This window comes from Choloepus didactylus, chromosome 1, assembly GCF_015220235.1.
Source record: "Choloepus didactylus isolate mChoDid1 chromosome 1, mChoDid1.pri, whole genome shotgun sequence".
In the NCBI taxonomy this organism is placed as follows: Eukaryota; Metazoa; Chordata; class Mammalia; order Pilosa; family Megalonychidae; genus Choloepus; species Choloepus didactylus.
Window position 1 is genome coordinate 215,068,145 of NC_051307.1, and position 20,799 is coordinate 215,088,943.

The window sequence follows — 20,799 nt, forward strand, 5'->3', positions numbered from 1 at the left end:
AGAGAGAGAGAGTGGCCAACTGATTTTTAACAAAGTGGCAAAGACCACTCAATTGGGAAAGAATAGTCTCTTCAACAATTGTTGCTGGGAATACTGGATCTCCATTTGCAAAAAGAAGGAGAACCCCTACTTCACACCTTATTAAAAAAATCAACTAAAAATGGATTAAAGACTAAATATAAGAGCCAGAACTATCAAACTCCTAGAAGAAACTGTAGGGCAGCATCTTCAGGACCTTGTGTTAGGCAGTGGTTTCTTAGTCTTTAGACCTAGAGCACAAGCAACAAACTAAAAAATAGATAAATTAGACCTCATCAAAATTAAAAACTTTTGGGCCTCAAAGCACTTTATCATGAAAGTACAATGACAACCTACACAATGGGAGAAAGTATTTGGAAACCACGTATCCAATAAAGTTTTAATATCCAGAATATACATAGAAATCCTTCAACTTAACAACAAAATGACAAACAACACAATTGAAAAATAGGCAAAACACTTGAATAGAAATCTCTCCAAAGAAGATAGACAAATGGTCAGAAAGCACATGAAAAGATGTTTGGCATCATTAGTCATCAGGGAAATTCAAATCAAAACCACAATGAGATACCATTTCACACCTACTAGAATGGCTGCTACTTAAAAAATAGAAAATTAAAAGTGTTGGAGAGGATGCAGAGAAATAGGGACACTCATTCATTGCTGGTGGCAATGTAAAATGGTGCAGCCAGTGTCAAAGATAGTTTGGTGTTTCCCTAGAAAGTTAATTATAGAATTACCATATGATGTGGCAATCCCACTAGTAAGTATATACCTAAATGAATTGAAAGCAGGGACTCAAACAGATATTTGCACACTGATGTTCATAGCAGCATTATCCACAATTGCCAAAAGATGGAAGCAACCCAAGCATCCATCAACTGATGAAGAATAAGCAAAATATGGTAAAAAACATGCAATGGAATATTCTTCAGCTGTAAAAAGGAATGACGTTCTGATATGTGTGACAGCGTGAATGAACCTTGAAGACATCATGCTGAGTGAAATAGGCCAGACCCCAAAAGACAAATATTGTAAGATCTCACTGATATGAAATAATTAGAGTAGGCAAACTCATAAAGTCAGAGTCTAGAATACAGGTTACCAGGTGTTAGGGTGGGGATAAGGAATGGGAATTTAAGGCTTAAAATGTAAAGAGTTCCTATTTGGAACAACAGAAATGTTTTGGTAATGGATTGTGGTGATGGTAGTACAACATTGGGACCATAATTAACAACACTGAAATATATATCTGAATGTGGGTTAAAGGGGAAATGTCAGGTTATATATATGGTAGCATTAATATTTTTTTAATCCATGAACTGCACTACACAGTGAACCCTAAGTCAAATCATGAACTATAGTTAATAATACAGTTATAAAAAATGTGCTTTCATCAATTGTAACAAATGTTCTACCCCAATGCAAGGTATTAATAGGGTGGTATATGGGAAACCTGTATTTTATGCATGCTTATTCTATAAACCCACAATTTTTCTAACAAAGTGAAAAAGCAAAAAGTACAAAAAACAGTAAGAGTAGAAAAATCATACCCTAAAGATGGTTTTCTATTTTAGCCAATAAAATGATGCATCTTCAGAAATGCTCACAGCTAACACTGCCTTCAAGGGAAGACACATTCAGATTTCCTAGTAATTTGTTAATGGATGATAGACCCACTATTGATTTGCTTAATGGCCATGTGTAACCTGATAGTTTATCAAATTCTTTGTGTAGTGAAAGCAGATTTCCAGAAACAGCCTTTAAGCTCCCCTTGATAGAAAAATACTTCTGATTGCTGGAGAAATGAGGAGAGTAAATTGGAAACTCTCCTACTGGCAGACTTGCTTTCAGAAAAGGACTCAGTCCTTACAAGTCCTATTTACATCTTTTCTTCCCCTAATATATTGACTCATATTTTAAAACACAACGTCAAGAGCCCAATTCAGTGTGACTATTATTAAGCCACAAGTATAGCCTCATTATGTTGTTCCCATAACTGTCTTTTTAGTCATTGAAGCCCCAAGTTGCTTTCTCAGGAAGCTCATCCTGGTATCAAAAGAAATTGCGTATGGTGGTGATAGAAATGTTCAAAAAAGAAACTTTTGGAAGAATAACACTTTATTATTGATCAAACTTTGCATTTCAATTTGTTTTCCTCCTCAAAATGTCGTCTGTGGTGTTCCTGATTTCCAACAATTCAACAACTTTAGCAATAAAGAAACTGGTTGCAACTTGGCCTTCCTTCCAAAACCAAGGATGGCTCAAAAGGGAATTTCAAAACATCAAAAACACCTATAACAGAAAAGGAATTTTATACGCACCTGTGATTAGAAACAGAGTATCTTAAAGGCTGAGCTGGAACTTTCTTTTTCTCTGTGTCCTTCAGGTCTAGCTGACATGTTCACTGGATGAATGACATAGAGTCACTGAAGTTCTAAAGAGTATTTTCAAATTATTTCCATCTTTTTCCAGAGTGCATAAGAATTATTTTAATATTTTACTTTTACAAGACTAAAATTGAATAATTCATGAAAAAAATCAAGTATTTAATGAATGATTTTATGTTGAATCATGCTTGGAACTCTGAAGGCTAAATGAAGGTGTTTAAGAAGTCTTTTATTATGAAAACTAAAAAGTCTAAAGAACTGTTCTAGATAAAGGAAACTAAAAAGGCATGATAACTAAATACAATGTGGTATCCTCAATTAAATCCTGGATTGGAAAAAAAAACAAAGAGATGTTATACAGGACATTACTGGGACAATTGGAGAAAATTGACTGACTATAGGCAGTAGATTAGACAATAATCACAAATTAAGATTAAATGCCCCAAATATAATCATATTCTGGTTATATAGAATTTCCTTGTTGTATGGAGATAACTGCTGAAATATTTGTTACAGAATCTCAAACTATTCTACTCTTAAATGGCTCAGAAAAATCATATGTATGTATACATTTATATGCATGTATATCCACATATATGTACATCTTTAGAGAGATAAAGAAATCAAATGTGGCAAAATGTTATCAATTGATTAATCTAGGCGAAGGGTATAAGGTTCATCTTTATGCTATTCTTGCAACTTTTCTGTAGTAATAAAAAGTCCTTTATGATGAAAAGCTTCAAATGTGTTGTGAGAGAAATGGCCAAAAAAAAAAAAAAAAAGGTGTGGCAGTTGGGTAATAAGAATATATTAGTTTGATAATGTATTAAGTTGTACAAAAATTCTTTTGGGATTGAAAACATCCATATAAAATGACTCTCCAAGGAGATAATATTTGACACTAAATATATAAATAGATTATATTGCACATAGGAAAATACCTTTACAATAACTGAACTAGAGAAAAACGATCCAGGACAGCTACAGAAGTGCCAGAAGTAGTCATTAAAGCAAGTCAAAAGAGAGGAATAGATATCTTGGACCTGTTGTCTAAAGTAACAAGTCTATAAACAGATGATGGGCAGCATTGGGAACCTCACTTTCAACCACTCTTGAAAGCACTGGCATCAATTGCATGACCTCTTGCAAAAATGCCTAATACCATGCAATTGCTGCACTCATAAGCCCATAAGCTTTCTAAACAGCAGAAAAGATCCAATAAACCAATACAGTTTCTCAAATTCATCTTAATAATGGATGCAAATCTGACAAATTTTCCTCCTACTAATGTCTGTTATCCTTGTAAACTGTTTTCAGATTTTAAAAAATTGATAAGTCAATTTCTTCATTCAGTTAGATTCTTTAAAAACCATTAATAGGCAGAATAATGTACTGGAAAAGGGAGGGAGCTCTGGAAAAAGACTCTCAGAAGTTGAAATTTACAATTTATCTGATCTTGAAGAAAATCTTAACCTTTGTGAGTCTCCAGTGTCCTCATCTGTAAAATAGGGAAAATAAATTTTTTTTACCTCATGGACTTCCTGTGTCTATTAAATTAGGTGATGCTCTTGGGACAGAACCAGGCACATTCCAGAAACAAAATAAATATCAGCTAATATAATTCATAACTAATTTCAACTTATCTGTATTTTATTATTTTCTAAAACAAGAGATAGGAGTGTTTAAAAGCTACATATAGCAGAGTTCCTTGCCAATAGTAGCTATTCTAATAAAAACATGAGCACATAACCATCCAAGATTCCAGGATCCACCTAGAGTGGTGGAAAGTACAGAGGCTTTAGAATTTTAGAAACCTGAGTTTAAATCTCTACTTTCTTCTCTTTAGCTATGTGCTCTTTGGCAAGTACTTAAAGTATTTCAGGCTCCTTGTGCTCATCTGGAAAATGAGAATAATAATATCTTCCCTGCATTGAGATGACAATTGTCTGCTACACAGCCTACCACACTGCAGACACTCAGCAAATGGCAGCCATGCTCATTCTCATTCTGCCAGCCTACCAAGCAGGTAAGCTTGCCCAAAAACATAAATAAATGTGGGTTTACAATTGTTTATTTCCCACCAAATTAAAATATAATATTTCAGGTAGTCTCAGACATGGTCCATAGTTACCAAAAGTATTTATTACAGCATTTAGCAGCTGGCTTTGTAAACAGTTTAATTTTTTTGTTTTACTTTTTTTCTTTTAAATTTTATTGTGGAAACATATATATATATGTATATATATATATACATATATATATAGATACACATATATTATATATATACACCATAAAGGTTGCCGTTTTAACCATCTGTAAGTGTACAACTCATGGCATTAATTACATTCACAATGGTATGCAATCATCACCACTATTTCAAAATTTTGTCACTACCCCAAATAGAAATTCTGTACCCAGTGAGCAGTAACTCTCCATTCCCCACTCCTCTCTGGCCCCTGGCCATCTCTAATCTACTTTCTGCTTCTACAAATTTGTCTATCCTAAATATTTCATATAAGTGAAATCATACAATATTTGTCCTTTTGTGCCTGGCTGTTTTACTTTTTTTAATCGAGGTTTAACACAAGCAGTAAAGTATACTTAATCTTTTTTTAAGTGCACTAATCATAATTGTACAGCTTGATGAACTTTTACATATTACTTATGTACAAATGTACATTAAACCACCACCAAGAGCATGACATAGAACATTCCAGCACCCTCGGGCCCTTCCCATCAACACCCACACCCAGAGGTAACCACTATTCTGACTGCTACCACCACAGTTTAGTTTTGCCAACTCTTGGACCTCACATAAATGGAATGACACAATACACACTCTTTTGAAAACACATTAAAATTTTTCTAGAGTGCTTCTGATGAGGTAGATTCCTGGACTTTTCCCCTTTTATTATTTTCATTTGTAATTGGAAACCCTTGGCTTTGATTTTATGTTCACTTGCTGTTTGTTTCAGATCAATTTTCTGGACGTGCTCTGAAATTAATGGACCATATCCAGCCATCTTTCAGGAACTAAATGATTACTACTTGTGTTGTTCTACTGAAAGGAAAAAATGGTTGTGGGCATTCAAGTACGTCTTCGAGAAAAAGAACACACAAGAGGCTGGCAGATGCTGCTGCATAACCAAAAAGCATATTCTAATATACATGCCTTAAAGCATAAATGTTTCCTTTTGGGGGAAAAAAAGCACAAAAATCCAGTTGTGTAGTTTAGGGAAAATAATACTCAGTATAAAGGAAATATAACTCCAGGAGATGACTGAAAGGGCAGAATTAGAGAAGCAAAAATAGCAAAAAAATTATGGCAAAGGTTTCTAAAAATACAATAGAAAGTTATGCTAAGAAAACAAAGGCTACTTTTGCTAAACCAGGGACGAGAGCTCATAATGAAAGATGCAAAGAAGAGTGAATATGGAGGCGCTATTTGGTCTCAGGTTTTAGCACAAAGAAAGAAGGAAGCAGGAGCTTGGTAAGATAAATATTAATGCGTCTCTGGGAATATCAAGAAACAGAATTAATAAGTGGCAGGTAAAAGCATGCTTATACAATTTAAATATTTATAAATCAGCAGAGTTGGGTGAGATTCATTTGAACATATTCAACGAACCGGCTAAGGCAGGACGTACCTCCAATGCTAGTGTTTTGTCGCGGAGACTTATGTACCAGAGAAATTCAAAGCACACTGATTTAGTGTTGGAGATAAAGCAGCCAAAAGCAGATCCGGGAAAAGGTGGGCTAGTTAGCATATCCAAACTACCAGTCAAAACCCTAAATGAAATCATAAATCAGTCCATGAGCACCTTGAGGAAAATAACATAGTAAATAATAGCCAAAGAAGTTCATAAAGAATAGAGCCTGTCAAAGCAACTTGATCCATTTTTGGATATGCTAAGATATTTGGGGGGAAGTAATGGGTGTTATAGATACAGTTTAGGGAGGCACCAGAGATGCTACCAGACAATTCCTTTTGGACCCTTCTTGTTGTTGCAATGGCTGTTGCCCTCACCCTTTCCAACAGAGAAGGGCAATTTCATTTGCACACTTAACATGCGGGAATAAGTATTCATTCCCCATGACACTCCAGAATGGAATTTAATTATTGGTCAAATATCCTCAGCACCCAGAAATACAAACTAAAAGTTACCCAAATGAGAGACATTTATAATACTGGAGTAAAATGGACTGACATATTTTGGAAAGACAAATGTACCTATACACCTGCAATTAGATTATTTCAGGCAAAAATGAATGCTTTTGTTTGAACTGCTCATATAATTATGGAAAATATAAAAGGATAGGAAAAGAAAAGTCCTTCTTCAAAAATGCAGATCTAATTATGTCAACAGGCCCTGCTGAAAACATTCAATGACTTCCCATTTTTCTTAGATGAGAATCTTAGCCTTCCCAGGAAGCCCTGCCAAGTCTGGCTATACCTCTCTCGGCAGCCTCACTTGCGCCCCACTCCTCTTTACTCTGGCAAGCAGCTACCCTGGCCTCCTTCCAGCTCTTCTAAAGCATCCTTTTATTCTTACCACAGGGCCTTTGCACATGCTGTCCTCCCTTTCACTTACTTATTCATTCTTTGTCTTTGAATGCAAACACACTTTTTTGGGGGAAACCTTCTTCAACCCCCCAGGCCATATGATGTTCCATTATTTTTTGCTCTAATAAAACCACATTTCCTTCCCAGAAGCATAAGTTTCAGAATTAATTTTATATTCATTTTAAAAAATTAACATACTCCTCTCCCACTAGACACTAAGCTCCACAAAAGCAGGGTCCAGGTATAGTTTCCTCAAGATTTTAACCCCAGAACCTAGTACAGTGACTAGCACAATAAATATTTGTGAGAAGGTAAATAATTCAAAGCATATTTACTGATGGACTCCCTTCATAGTCAACTAGAATGACATCTCTCTATCCTGGCTATTATAATAGTCTCTTCAGTTTTCTTTTCAAATAATAGAATGGGAAAAAGTCTATAATATAGGTCTTGTTGACAGAAGCATAAAAACACGAGGCCGCTAAAACCTGAATCACTGAATTCTACATTTGCACATTATATTTACATCTGATGAGTTCCAAAATTTCATTTCATGGTGATAATGAAGCCGTAGGAAATTAGCATTCTATGACTCTTCACATGAGAGTGTTAGTGAAGGTTTTCCAAGTAATGTGTCAAATAGAAAACGAAACATTTTTCAGCTAACCAACTTTGCAGCACACCCTTGCTGCTTTAACAGTGTTCATCTTTACAGCTTGGAGGGACCTATACAGAAATTTTCAAGAGAGCCATGAAGTTAGAGAATATTCTATTTTTAAGGTCAGTGACTAATGGTGAATTTTCTCCTTTTACAATAATACTTTAATTTTTAGATTTTTAAATAGGGACTTGTAAGTTAATAAGTAACCAGATTTCTAGCATGTAAGGTTTTGACATATTCAAGATCACACTGAAATCAGTACCCCATTAGGGACTAGATCTCAGGTTTCTGGTCTCAGTCCATTGTTCTTTCACTAGGTCATTCATTCATTCAGTTTATTAGACTTGAATTGCTCTCATGAATCTGGCACTGTGCTTAGGCACTGGAGAATCCAAGATGAAGAAAGTGTCCTTGTCCTTGTAGAATTCACGATCCAATGGGAGAAACCAAGCAAGAAAATGAATGATAACAATATAACTGTGAGAATGCTATTTGTAGCAGCTACTCTTGCTGCCCCAGGTCACATCCCCTCAGCCCTCCTCTGATTTCAGCTGCAGCAGTGGTGGACAGTACCCAGCCGGCTGACAGCTGCCTCCTGCCCAGAGCTTCCCACTGTGGGAGGCTGCTCAGCTGGCAGGCAGGACAGCCCAGAAGAAGGGTGGTATGACGGCCCCTGAGAGCAACCCTCCATCAGAGGGGATGGGAATTGGTGGATAAATGTGCTAGTCTCCCATCCTTGAAAAGGACAATGCTGGTAGATATTCTACGTGGTTTCTTAGAGGGTCCCGGAAAGATCAAGCCCTGGTTGCCCACTGTAGTAACCAGAACAAGAATGCATCTTTGTTGGGTTTTTCTCCTTTCCAATTTCACTCTTTTCACTTCCTCATCTTTCCTAGAATCACCTCACAAATAAAGTTCCTCCACCCAAGTTTTGCTTTTGGGAGAAGTAAAACCAAGTCACAATATCATTGAAAAAATGAATGAAAGCAGAGGAGACAGTGGCAAGGGTGAAAACTGGAACATTTTTTTTTGTTCACAGTGATCACAAGGTAATTGCCTAGACTACAATGGTTTTTTACCTACTTGAAGACCATGTTGTTAAATGTTGGGTGTGGGGATACAAAACTAGAGGATCCAAGGCAGAGCTAAATTGCTTTTCTAAAGAAACAGAGACATGTGTGTGAGATGGGGGAAAAGATCCAGAATCAGAGAACGCTGGGCTGACACACTTGAAGGCTAGTTAGGAAAAGAATGGGATAAATGGTGACCAGAATGGAAGGTGGAAAATATCTGGGTATTGGAGATTGCTTTTGAAAAAGGGACTACTTGGGCGGCATGATATAAAATCCCCTGATCTTTTCTCAGGCTTAAACTGGGCTCTGTGTGCATCCCAAGCTACTGGGGCCATACACACAGAGGATGGTTTCAGAGTCACTTCTATGACACTGAATATATGTTCTGAGGCTTCATCCTGAGTTCCTACACAAGGCAACTGCTGCTGCTCACAAACAAAGGACAGTGATTGAGAAGTCAAACGGCAAAGGTGGAATAAAATGCCTAGGTAGGGCGAGCATTCCTTAGGCTTTTGTAGGAAGACCACTACTTATTTACAAGTCAAGAGTGAAGATTCAGAGTGAGGGAAAAAAATCCCCATCACCATAACTTTGATCCTGTCACTCCCCTCTTATGCTGCCCATTGTCCTGGGATGAAGTCTGTTTTGGAGTCCAGCTCTCAGCACAGTGTCTGACACACAGAGGTACCCAATAAATACTTACAAAATAAAATAGGGGAAAAAAAGAAAGAAGAGAGGGAATTAGATATTCAATCAATGGGTCATCAATCAGCTCTTACCAATGGTGTTAACGCAGGAACAATGCCAGAACCTTGTATAAATTAAATTTTCATGTGGATGAAGATATTAACAGAGTTCAGTATTTCCTTGGATTTTTTTGCTTGGTAGTGGCTAGAGGGATGGGGAATGGGTAAATACAACACTATGTTCCCATAGAAGAAGTGGAAAAAGTTACTTTTTCCCTTCAGAAAACATCAATGGGTAAGATGATGCTGTCTTATTGGTAATGAGACATCGTCTTCCTTTCAGAAAATGACAGAGATCCTTGTAGCAAATCCTGTGGCCTTTGATGTGAGCACAGCCAAGAAAACACCTTCAGCTGCACAAGTAGAGCAGAGAAATTTGAAGAAGGCATTTCATATTCTCCTCTGTTGTGTCTTTGATGTACAAAAAGGATTTAGCCCTCGAAGATGAAGACCTTATCTGTTTTCCTTCTCCCTGAGAAGAGCTTTGTTCCACATTTCCCATTTGGGGATGATCCTAGTGAATAAGTGACAAATAATTATAGGGTGTTTCATTATCAAAGTACTCACTGCCCAAGTTCCTACAGGCAACAGGTTGCATAGAAAAGCAAAAGTCATCATAACAAAAATATTTACCAACGAACTGACCATTTATAATATTAGCCCCAACTTAAATATTCCTCACAGTTGCAAACACTGATATTACACTACAAATTCCATGCAAATTAACTGTTAAGGCAAATTACAAATCTTGCAAAGGATACAAAGTTTCATAAAGTCAAAGTGATTTGGGAGAAGTCCTCTAAATAGGTAAAGACTTTGGCAAGTGCCTAGTTAAAAGCTGAGAAAGAAAAATAAAACTATAAGAAAGATGACTTAATAGCCCCTCAAAAAGTAATGATCTGAATATCAAAGGAAGAGACATTTAGGAAAATTGATATAGACTGAATATTTTCCCAAATGATCTTTATTATGAACTTGTTGCAAAACTTAAACATGAAGTGAAAGATTTCATTATCACTTAATTTTATGTTGAAAATTATTCTCCTAAAGCCTGATTCATTCTTCATATTAAAAAGTTCATAATTGAGATTATAACCTAAGAATAAGTGTTTTTTTAAACTAAGTTTTGTTTAATATTTGAAGTTAAGATCTCTAATCAAGTCCTTCACCCCCATTATTTACTTGAAAAATTGGTTCCTGTATTTAAAAGACTTCACTTTCAGTGGCCTCTTTCAGGTATCAATTATCTTTGAATAAAGATCTCCTCTATTCCTGAATCGATCTATTTGTCCCACCCCAGTTGTCACTGCCTTAATCCAGACCACCATCATTTCTCACTTGGGTTACTACAACTGCCTCTACTGTCTCTGCCAGTCTCCAGGTCTTCCTCCCAATAGCAGCCAGATGGAGCCTTCTAAAATGCAATCTTGATCATGGTTGTAGTCCTTTTCCTGGGGCTGGGCTCACTGCCCTCAGAGTCCAAACTTCTTAGCATGTCAGCAAAGCCCTTCAGGATTTAACCCTTTTCTTTCAACCTCAACTCTCCAAAATCCTCAGCCTGCACTCCAGTATAGCTGTCCTCATCATTCCAACTTCTCATCACCCCCAGTGCTCTACAGTCCCACAGCTCCAGCCTCTGCACTGCCTGCTCCCTTCACAACTTTCATTTCTCAGCTGAAAGATCACTTCCTCCAAGAATTCTTCCAAGATCACCTGGGTTAGGTGTGCCTCCCCTGTGTTCCACAGCATTCTGTACTAACTGACCATGATGAATTTCTCGTAATTACAGTTATCTGTCAGGGGGAGGGCATGAATCCAGCCTGACACTCCAAGGGTCTCTCTCCAGCACCTCGCTCGGTACCTGGCCAGGAGCAGGTACCTAGTATATGCTTTAATAAAAGAATGAATGGAGGAATGAATGTAGCAACATATAGACAAAGCAAAATGAATATTATGTGATGAAAACAGTAAAACCACACTGTAAAAGAAGTGAAACCAACCATTAGCTGAGACATTTTCAAGTCTGTGTGGGTAAAGAATGTGAAAGTTTAGATGTCAAAACCATTCCCAGCTGTTTCTGGAGAATGGGACTGGGGGGCTAAAAGAAGGGAATTTCATTTTTTACTTTATACACTTAATGATCACTTGGTTATTTTCCTAAGTGTATATTATCCTTATAATAAAAAATTTAAAAAACAATAAATGCCTATAGCCAGATGTTTACTGTTATTTTTTAAACAGTTTCTGATCCTATTCTCCCACTCTTTAAATTGAATATTTCTATTGTTTTTTTCTAAATCGTTAAAAGTAAAAGCTGCATTAAAGAAATTAAATCTTATATAGAGATTTTAGCTTACTTGTTCTATGATGTTTATACACAATCTCAAGGATTTTTGCCTGTCATGAAACCTTAAGATGTTCTTAATAGTGTGTCCTGACAATTTAATGTTGTTTCTTGAGGGGCCTGAGATTGATTGGGGACAATAATAGGGTCTATTTGGAGGAAAGGGACCTCTTTTTTTTTTTTTTTTTTTTTACTTTCTACCCTTCTGCACTGTTCAAAAATTTTACAAGAAGCTCATATTACTCTTATAACAAAGTAAAAACCAATTAAAAATGAAAAAGCAAATACAGACAAGCATTTTATGATGACTTTTCAAAAATATTAATACTCATGGCAACTCTGCAAAGCAGATATTATCTTCACTTTAAAGATGAAAAAACTGAAACTCTGAGAAGATACGTGACTTGTCCAAGGTCATAAAGGTAATCAGTGGCAGGTTGAGGACTTATACACACATCTGATTTTCAGGCTAAGGTATAGCTCTTTAAAAATGTAACACGCAATGTTTTGTTTTATTAAACAAGCATACAGACATTTGTTTTAAGGATAAGTGTGTTACTTTAAGGAAGGAGAGAGATTTATTTTCTTAGTTTAGGGCACCAGTAAAGCTTAGGGATTTGAAATAAATGCTTTTTTTATTTCAAAAAGAGGAATCACATTAGCTGGCAAACTGAAAACCTATTTCCTTCCGACACTGTTATTAGTATCTTAAACATTATCATATTCCCTAAATATTATCTTTCAGCTTTGGCAACAATAAAGCTTTAGGCATAGAGCCTTGTATATAAGAAACAATTAATGATTACTTTAAATTTGTTTATGTATGAGTGTATGTGGATATATATTTATATATATATATATATATATATATATATATATATATATATCTTTGTGTGAATATTTTCATGAGTGTCTATTCATATAGCCTAGGAAAATATAAACCAAGTGTTAACTGTCATTGTACCTGAGTGATTAAATTATAAATAAAGTTTAATTTCTCTGGGATTTTCTATATTTTTCAATTGTCTAGAATGTTCTTGGATCAGGAATAGAGAAATTGGCCAAAAGTATAGAATACAGAGCCTGTAAATATATAAGGAACTTGGATATAAAAGGTCATATAGCAAAGCAGTATGTGAGAGGGAAGGGGTTTGGGTAATTCAATAAATTGAGCTGGAAAGAAAAAAGTTGTCCGTAATGGAAAAATATGAATTTGGATCCCTATCCTGAATCATACTCAAAGTCAATTACAGATATATTAAGGACTTGAATGCCTTAAGTAAAATTTCAAACTTTTAGAAGAAAATAGAGAAAGTTGAGAGAGATTTCTTAAAAGAGATACAGAGTGCTAACCATTAAAAAAAGATTGACAAATTCAACTACATTAAAACTGAGAACTTATGGCAAGAACACTGTAAAGAAAGTGAAAAGACAAGTCAGAAGCAGGAAGAGGATATTTACAGTGACAAAACCAACAACAGGTTAGTATTTTAAAAATATAAAGAATCCTTACAAATCTATAAGAGAAGACAAACAATTCAGTAGAAAAATGAGCAAAAGACACAGACAAACACTTCACAGAAAAGAAGACACACACAGCCAATAAATATAAAAAAACATTATCAACCTCAGTAATCAGAGAAATAAAGATCAAGGCCACTCTTAAATGCCATTTTATACCCATTATCTTAGGAAAAAGAAGGATACCAAGTGTAAGAGATGATGTGGCTCAATGGGACAGCTCACAAATTCTGGTGGAAGAATAAATTATTATAGCCACTTTGGAAAATAATTTCATATTACCTTGTAAAGTGGAACATTCACATACCTACAACCCAGCCATTCTGCTCTGGGGCTACATCTGAGAGAAACTCCTGTTCATGTGCACATGAAGACAAGTATAAGAAATGTCTGTGGTAAATATATATATTTGGAAACAAACAAAATGCCCATTGATAAGAAAATAGGTAAGTCTCTGACAGTGCCTGGCCTGTAATATACATTCAATAAATGATAGCTATTATTAGCCCTGAGCATCAGTTTCTTCATACATAATATAGCAATAAGAATACCTATTTTATAGGAACATGGAAAGAATTAAATGAGAAACACATGTAAGCCCCTGTCACACAGAAAGTATTTGATAAATGTTACTTTCTCCTTAAAAATCTGTGTGAGGTCTGGGAGTGAGCCATCAGGTTGATAATGAAAGGGTGTTTACACCTGCGATGTTGCTGGGACCAGCCTATCCTTGGTAGGTTTACAGCTGTGCTTATTTTGAGTCAACACTGTAATGCTTACTCTATGCCAGGAAAGTGCCTTCTGAGGTGGTACTGCAATTATCCCCCATTTTATACAGACGGCAACCAAGTCTTTGAGAGCTGAGATTATTTTCCTAGTCACCCAGCTCAGAGGAGTGGAACAGGATTTGCACCCATGTCACCTAATCCAGAGCCCACTCTCAAAACTAACACCCTCTAATGCTTCTCTAATGCTAACAGGTCTAAATATTAACTCTAACAGAAAGTCATAAACAAAATTACAACCGGCAGAGATTCTAGAATCCTTCTATTCCCTACCCCCAACTAAGGGGTGCGAGGTTTGGAGGGAGGACAGATTTGGCAGCCAATGTGAGACCTTGGAGCAAATGTCAGCCTGGAGGAGCAGAAGTTAAAGGCATTATTTCCCTAAGAGCACCAGAAAGTCAAGTATGCAATTCTTGACCTTTCAGAAGCTATTATGAGGAAAACATAAAGAAACAATTCTGCGGGATTAATGAAGGAACGCTGTGAAAAGTGTAATGGGCTATTTGTGCACATCTCAAAAGCATCATATAATTTGGCACAATTGGCAGGCTAGTCTCCTCCATGGCCAAGCAGGGTGGTGCTACTTGGGCCCAAAGTGCCTTGACAAAGCCAGGTCCCCACCTTCGTCCCTTCTCTAAAGCCCAGGGTATCTATGATTTAATTTCCAAGGCTTAAACATCAGCTGCTGAAATGAAATGTGGCACAAGGTCACTCATTTTCCCAACTGCAAAAATATGTTTTATGTTTCAAAATACAAGTTCTATTTTTGAGGGGTTTGCCTATTACATATAAAGGGTTCTTTTTATTTATTTTTAAATTCCATTTTCTAGGCAATTAATTCATTAAGTTGACTCAGATTTCACACCTTTGATAGAGGCTGGTGGAAGAGTGAGATGGTAGAGTATATATTTTTAAAAATGGCTGTTGTCTATGTTTGTTTCCCATATTTCATTCCCAATTTTGTAAGGCATTTAGTATGTACATACTGTGCATAAGACCATCAGCTGCTACATTAACACAAGGGCTCTTTTGGAACCACGAAAGTTTACCATGTAGATAATCTGTGGATTACATAAGTTTATAAAGTTGGAAACACAAAGATTTTTTTTTATCCTTTTCCATTATTTATTCCTTTTTAGTGCCCCTCCCCCCATTTTTCTGCTCTTTAATACAAATGCAAAAATAACTTATAAGGCTAGGAAGAAAGACTCCCAAGTATGTTTAACTAAAACTAAGAAAAGGCTGAGGAAATCATTCTACAAAAACAAAGATTTCCAGTTAATCCTGGGCTTCAGCCCCCATTGTGTTCCTACAGAGTCCCAGTTCACAGTCCATAGTGCCTTCCAAAGGAATAAATGTGAGACTCTGGGGGCAAAGGTTTTCTAGCTTTTTGTGATCATTTCTGCAGTTTAGAGGGCTGTTGTATGACTTACATATAGTGTTGCTCTTTTGCCATGAATGATTTGAGTCTTTCAGTTTCCCGATCATCCTAAAAGCAAGTGGTAAAAGTAGGAAGCAAAGTGGTAACTGTATATTTGGAAAATGTGAGCATTTTTAACTAACTGCCTTAAAGATAGAAAACCTTGTCTTAAACTAGTAGCAATCACTAGCATAAAATAAACTGAAATATCTTCAGAGATCTGCCAGGACTAGAGCCTATGCTTGCTAAAGCCATAAACTACAGCAGCAGCTAAGTGAATGTAATGACAACAGAAACATGACCTGGACAACTGTCACTGCTCATATCTGATCCAGATCATTCTTTATCAGCAGTACAGCCTTGCCCTTCACTTCTCACACCAAAAAATAGGTTGTTTTCTTAGAAATGGAATATTCAAGGAAAAAGCATTTTTAGACATCTGTAGAAATTAATCCACTAGGAACAGGGGACTCAGCATGAGCATTTATCATCTCTTCCTGCCAAGTCCCAATAAATGAGAGTAAAAGAATAAACCCATAACCAAGACAGGCACTGATGGGGGACCAGCAATGAACAAGACAACTCAATAAATTTCTGACGGATGGGGAGAGGGTCGAAGCCATTTGGTGGGTCAAAGAGAGGGAGGAGGAAGCAGCCACAGAATACGTGGGAGGACACCACAGAGAAGGAAGGAGAGAATTCTCTAGGGGAGTCCTAAAGAAGTCACAGAGTCAAGATGGACAGATTTAGCAAAGGACAGAAATGAGAAAGAGGTTAATTAAAAGTACCTTTGAAAGGACTACTGCAGTTAGCATCCTCTCTCACCTTCCCCTTCCCACCTCAAACAAGCAAACCTAGGCCTCCCTCTTCTGTGCCATCATCCAGCCCCAGCACTGCATGTCAGCATTTAACCCCCAAATGAAACTTTTGCCTAAAGAAGCTGAACTAACTACCCAGAGAGGGAGAAATGCTAAGGAGGATGCAGGCTTTTCCATGGTAGCAACATCTACCTTCTGGTATTTTGAAGCCGTGGCCTAAAAACCAGCTCGTTGACTGCTCACCCTGAAGTGAAATCAGCTGTGCAATAATCATTATCATCATCATCATCATCATCGTGAAATGCTTGAGTTCTATCTAACACCACTTCTTGGATTTCTCAAAGGCATTACTTATGCCCCAATCTGGGCTTATGACATTCTCCCCAACCTCCTCCCCTAAGTACTCCTATTCCAGTATTTCTTCTGTCAGAGAATGGCCTGACCAACCATCATAATTAACATTTACAAAACACTTACTCTACACCAGGCACTGTCCTAAGCACATAGCATATAACAACTCATTCAAACCACACAACGACCCTTGGTGAAAGGGGAAGCCAGACCGACATCGAGCATCAACCTGTAAGCATTTCAGGTCGACTGCCTAAAAAGTCTCAGAAGAAAGAGACTTCAATCTCCGAGACTCCACTTGCTTGCTATAATTTCTATTCTCATTCTAAATAAATTCTAAATAAGTTACGTACATAATTTTGCATTCTTTCTTGTATAAATTTTAGGCCCCCAAATCTTGAATTTGGCCCTGGGTTATCCACATAGAATAAGAATCAGATTTAAATGAAAGTTCTCATCACCAACACTGATATCTGACAAGTACACATGTAGCAGAGCCAATGTGTATATACTATACCTAAGGTGTGGCAAGCACAATCCAAAGTGCTTCGTGTATATTACTCATTTAACTTATTTTCCCCGTCTGACTGATGAGGAAACTGAGGCACAGGATATTTCTCGCATAGGGTTCCAGCACTACAGTACTACCTCTTGAGTAGTTGTTAAGTCCCATATTGTTAATGAATTACTGTTAAAGTTTTAAGTGTGACAATAGAACTACGGTTATGTTTAAAGAATGTGTGCCCATCTGTTAGAAATCAGATCTAAAGTATTAATAGATAAAAGAATATGCTGTTTGAAACTTGTTTTAAAATAACCCAGTGAGGGGAGTGGTTGGGGAATGGTAGGGAAATGGGGGTGGAGGGCGAAGATTAAGCAAAATTGCCTAAATGTAGATAATTGTTGAGTGATGGGTACATAGGATACATGAAATGATTCTCTCTACTTTGTGAATGTTTGAAGTTTTCCATTAAAAATTTTTTTAAAAGTCCCACCCAGCAAATAATGGGACAGCCATTGCCACTGTAGTGGCAAATAGAGACTGCCCTTCTGTACAACCCAATGCCCACAATTTCACCCTCAGTGTCCCTCAATGTCACTCTCAGGGCTTTTAAAGTAGCCCTTCCTGGAATACTATGTACAGAAAACTGTATAATACAAGAAGAAAAATGCCAGAGAAGGCCCATATAATCGAGAATCTTACTGATGAGCTGTATCTGCAACATGCCATGTGTTTTGGTTTGCTAAAGCTGCCAGAATGCAATATACCACAAATGGGTTACCTTTTACAATGGGGATTTATGAACTTACAAATCTACAGTTCTAAGGCTGTGAAAATGTCCCAAGTAAGGCATCAACAGGATGATACCTTCTCTGAAGACAGGCTGCTGGCATCCAGAGTTCTGTCAGATAGAAAGGCACATGGCTGGCAACTGCTGGTCCTTCACTCCTGGGTTTCACTGCTTTCAGCTCCTGGTTCCAATGGCCTCCTCTCTGAGCTTCTGTGGGTCCTCCAGAACTTTTCCTCTCTAAGCTTTCTTGGCTTTTTCTGTCCTTTATCCTCTCATAAAGGTCTCCAGTAAAAGGATTAAAACCTGCTTTGAACGGAATGGGTCACATCTCAATTGAAATAACCTAACCAAAAGTTCCCACCTACAACAGGTCTGCACCCATAGGAATGGATTAAAAGAGCATGGCCTTTTCTGGGGTACATAACAGATTCAAATCAAAACACCATGGAACTTACCAACCCTCCAATAAAATAGACATTTTCAATTATAAAATCAAGGAATCCATTGTGAATATTTTTCTGGGACTTTCTCATAGATGACAACACACAAACATATACATATCTACCTGGGACAAGCAACCCATGATGAATTACTGACAACCCTAAGCAATTTTTCTATTCACTGTTTCATTTATTCATTTTTCAATAAGTATTTATTAAGCACCTACTATGTACAAGGCTGTGGCAGCCCATGGCTCAGGCTTCCTCCTAAATGCCCTTAACAAACCTGCTTTAGCCAAGAACAAAGGTCAAGAAAGTAAACAATCTCCCCGTAGAGGGAAAAATGTAACCACAGATGTAAAAATGGTATTGATTGTATCTTAGTCTTAGACACTAATCATAGTAAACCATCAGGTTTTAGGCTCTTTTAATAATTATACTAGAGACCCAATATCCTAATACCATATGGAATGTCTTTGTTCTAAAATCATATATTACTCCTTGCATACCCCTGTCCCTTGCAGAGTGCTATTCCTCTGGAATGGCCACCACCGGAGACCCTCTCCTGTCTGTAAGTCCCAATAAATCTACGTCTACTTCTGTGCCTGGCATGTTCTTCGGTTTCACAGAAGCACCAATCGATGTTCTGCACGAACTCAGTCTGGACCCAAACAAATGCAAAGCACTAAGTGCTAGGTAAACAAGATTGAAAAATCCTTCTTTCATGGGTATTAGACCGTTGTGAGAGAGAGACACAGAAACAGCAATACACAAATAAATAAATATTTACAGATTGTAATTACTGTCATGAGTAAGCAAGAGCTTAGGTGAGTCAGCAAGAGCTGGTATTCACCCCATTAGTCCCAATACAAGTGCTGGTTGTTGGTGCTGGAGTTTGTTCTGTTTGTATGGTGCCTATGAAAGGACGGTTAAATATTACAACATCACCCTGGAGGAGACCATCTCTGAGGAGGTGAGACTTAGACTGAGTCCACAAATAGGAGGAAGAACCAGCAACTGGGAAAACTGAGGACGAACATTCCAGGCAGAAGGAGGAGCACATACAACCTGCCCTGTTCCTTAGAACGTAAAATCCTGAAGGGAGGACAGCATGAGTAGAGCAGGAGGGAGGCTGGAGAAGTAGACGAGAGCCACACGGGACATGGTGATGCTTCCCTTGGTACAGGATTTTAGAATTTGTGGGGGGCTGCCACAGGAATCATCCTCCTCCACGATGGCAGGAGAGAAAAGAAACTAGCGTTTCCTGACAAATAAAGGGAGATTTCAAGTTAAAAGAGACATGGAACTTCCAAGTTCAGGAGATTGGTTAGGCATTAAAGCCATTCAAGAGCATGGAAGGAAGGGATGGTAGCTAGCAACATCAGTTAGAAAGTAGAAACTACCTGACTTATCAGAGACTAGGGGAGGAAAGAGTTCTAATGATTGTCCCAGTACCTCACCACTTCATCAATACTGGGCAGGGGGTGGGTGAAGCCGAATCCAGAGGCAGAAATAGAAAGTGGATTTATCAGCCCACGTCATATGGTTCCTGAACATATCTCACCCATCACTGTGTTTTTGTTTTCCTTCACAGAAAAGTTATAGAAAGACAGTGGCATACATTTACTTTCTGGACTGAAGAGAATAACATTAGAAAGCCTTAGTTAGCCTTCATCAAATAAAAAATGTCCTGATTTTCCATGGATAGAGGCCTAGCAACCAGGACCTCCTAAAAGGTAGACAAAGCTGTTATAAACAATATTTCCATGTAGCAATGAAAGGAAGGGCCTCCAAAATTACATGACTCCAATATTCCCAGAATTCCATCAGGAGTCATTTATTGAGGACTCAGATTTATTGTCTCTAAAGGAGAGTGAAATTGGATGCTATCCTCAAGGAAATGCAGTATTTAAAGTTAACCTTATTAAACGAGGGATTCCTGGAAAGATATAATAGAATCCAACAGTTGGTGGAATCAAGCTGGAGGTCACTCTAATTAAGAAAGTAAAGAGTAAATGGAATGCAAACAGTCCTATTTCACACAAAACAATTCAAAGTGGGGAATCAGTTTAACATAATGACTCAAGGGCAGATTACATTCTCAGATGCATGAGCACAGCCTCCATTGACTTCCAGGGTAGATGCTGAATGCAAATCTAGAAACAGTTTGAGGCCCAGAGGCTGGTGAAATAAATTGTGTGAATCAATTGAAAGTGGAGCCAGATGTTTTTTACTCAGAAAATAAAAAGACACAGGATGGAGGTGGGAGGAACCCACCTGGCAGAAGGAGGAGGCATAGGTGACTTAAAAAGCCTGCCATACCTTGGCAAATTTGACCTCTTCTCATATCTTGCT

The 20,799-nt window shown here is 37.4% G+C and overlaps 1 long non-coding RNA gene across 1 annotated transcript in view; it reads left to right on the forward strand.

Moving 5' to 3' along the window:
- LOC119506433 overlaps positions 1-11,785 on the forward strand; it is a 62,205-nt gene extending 50,420 nt beyond the window's left edge. The window contains exons 3-6 of the long non-coding RNA XR_005210993.1: positions 4,276-4,455; positions 5,405-7,773; positions 8,551-8,703; positions 9,757-11,785. This is a non-coding gene — a long non-coding RNA (uncharacterized LOC119506433). The remainder of the gene's footprint in view (positions 1-4,275; positions 4,456-5,404; positions 7,774-8,550; positions 8,704-9,756) is intronic.
- Positions 11,786-20,799: the final 9,014 nt, after the last annotated feature.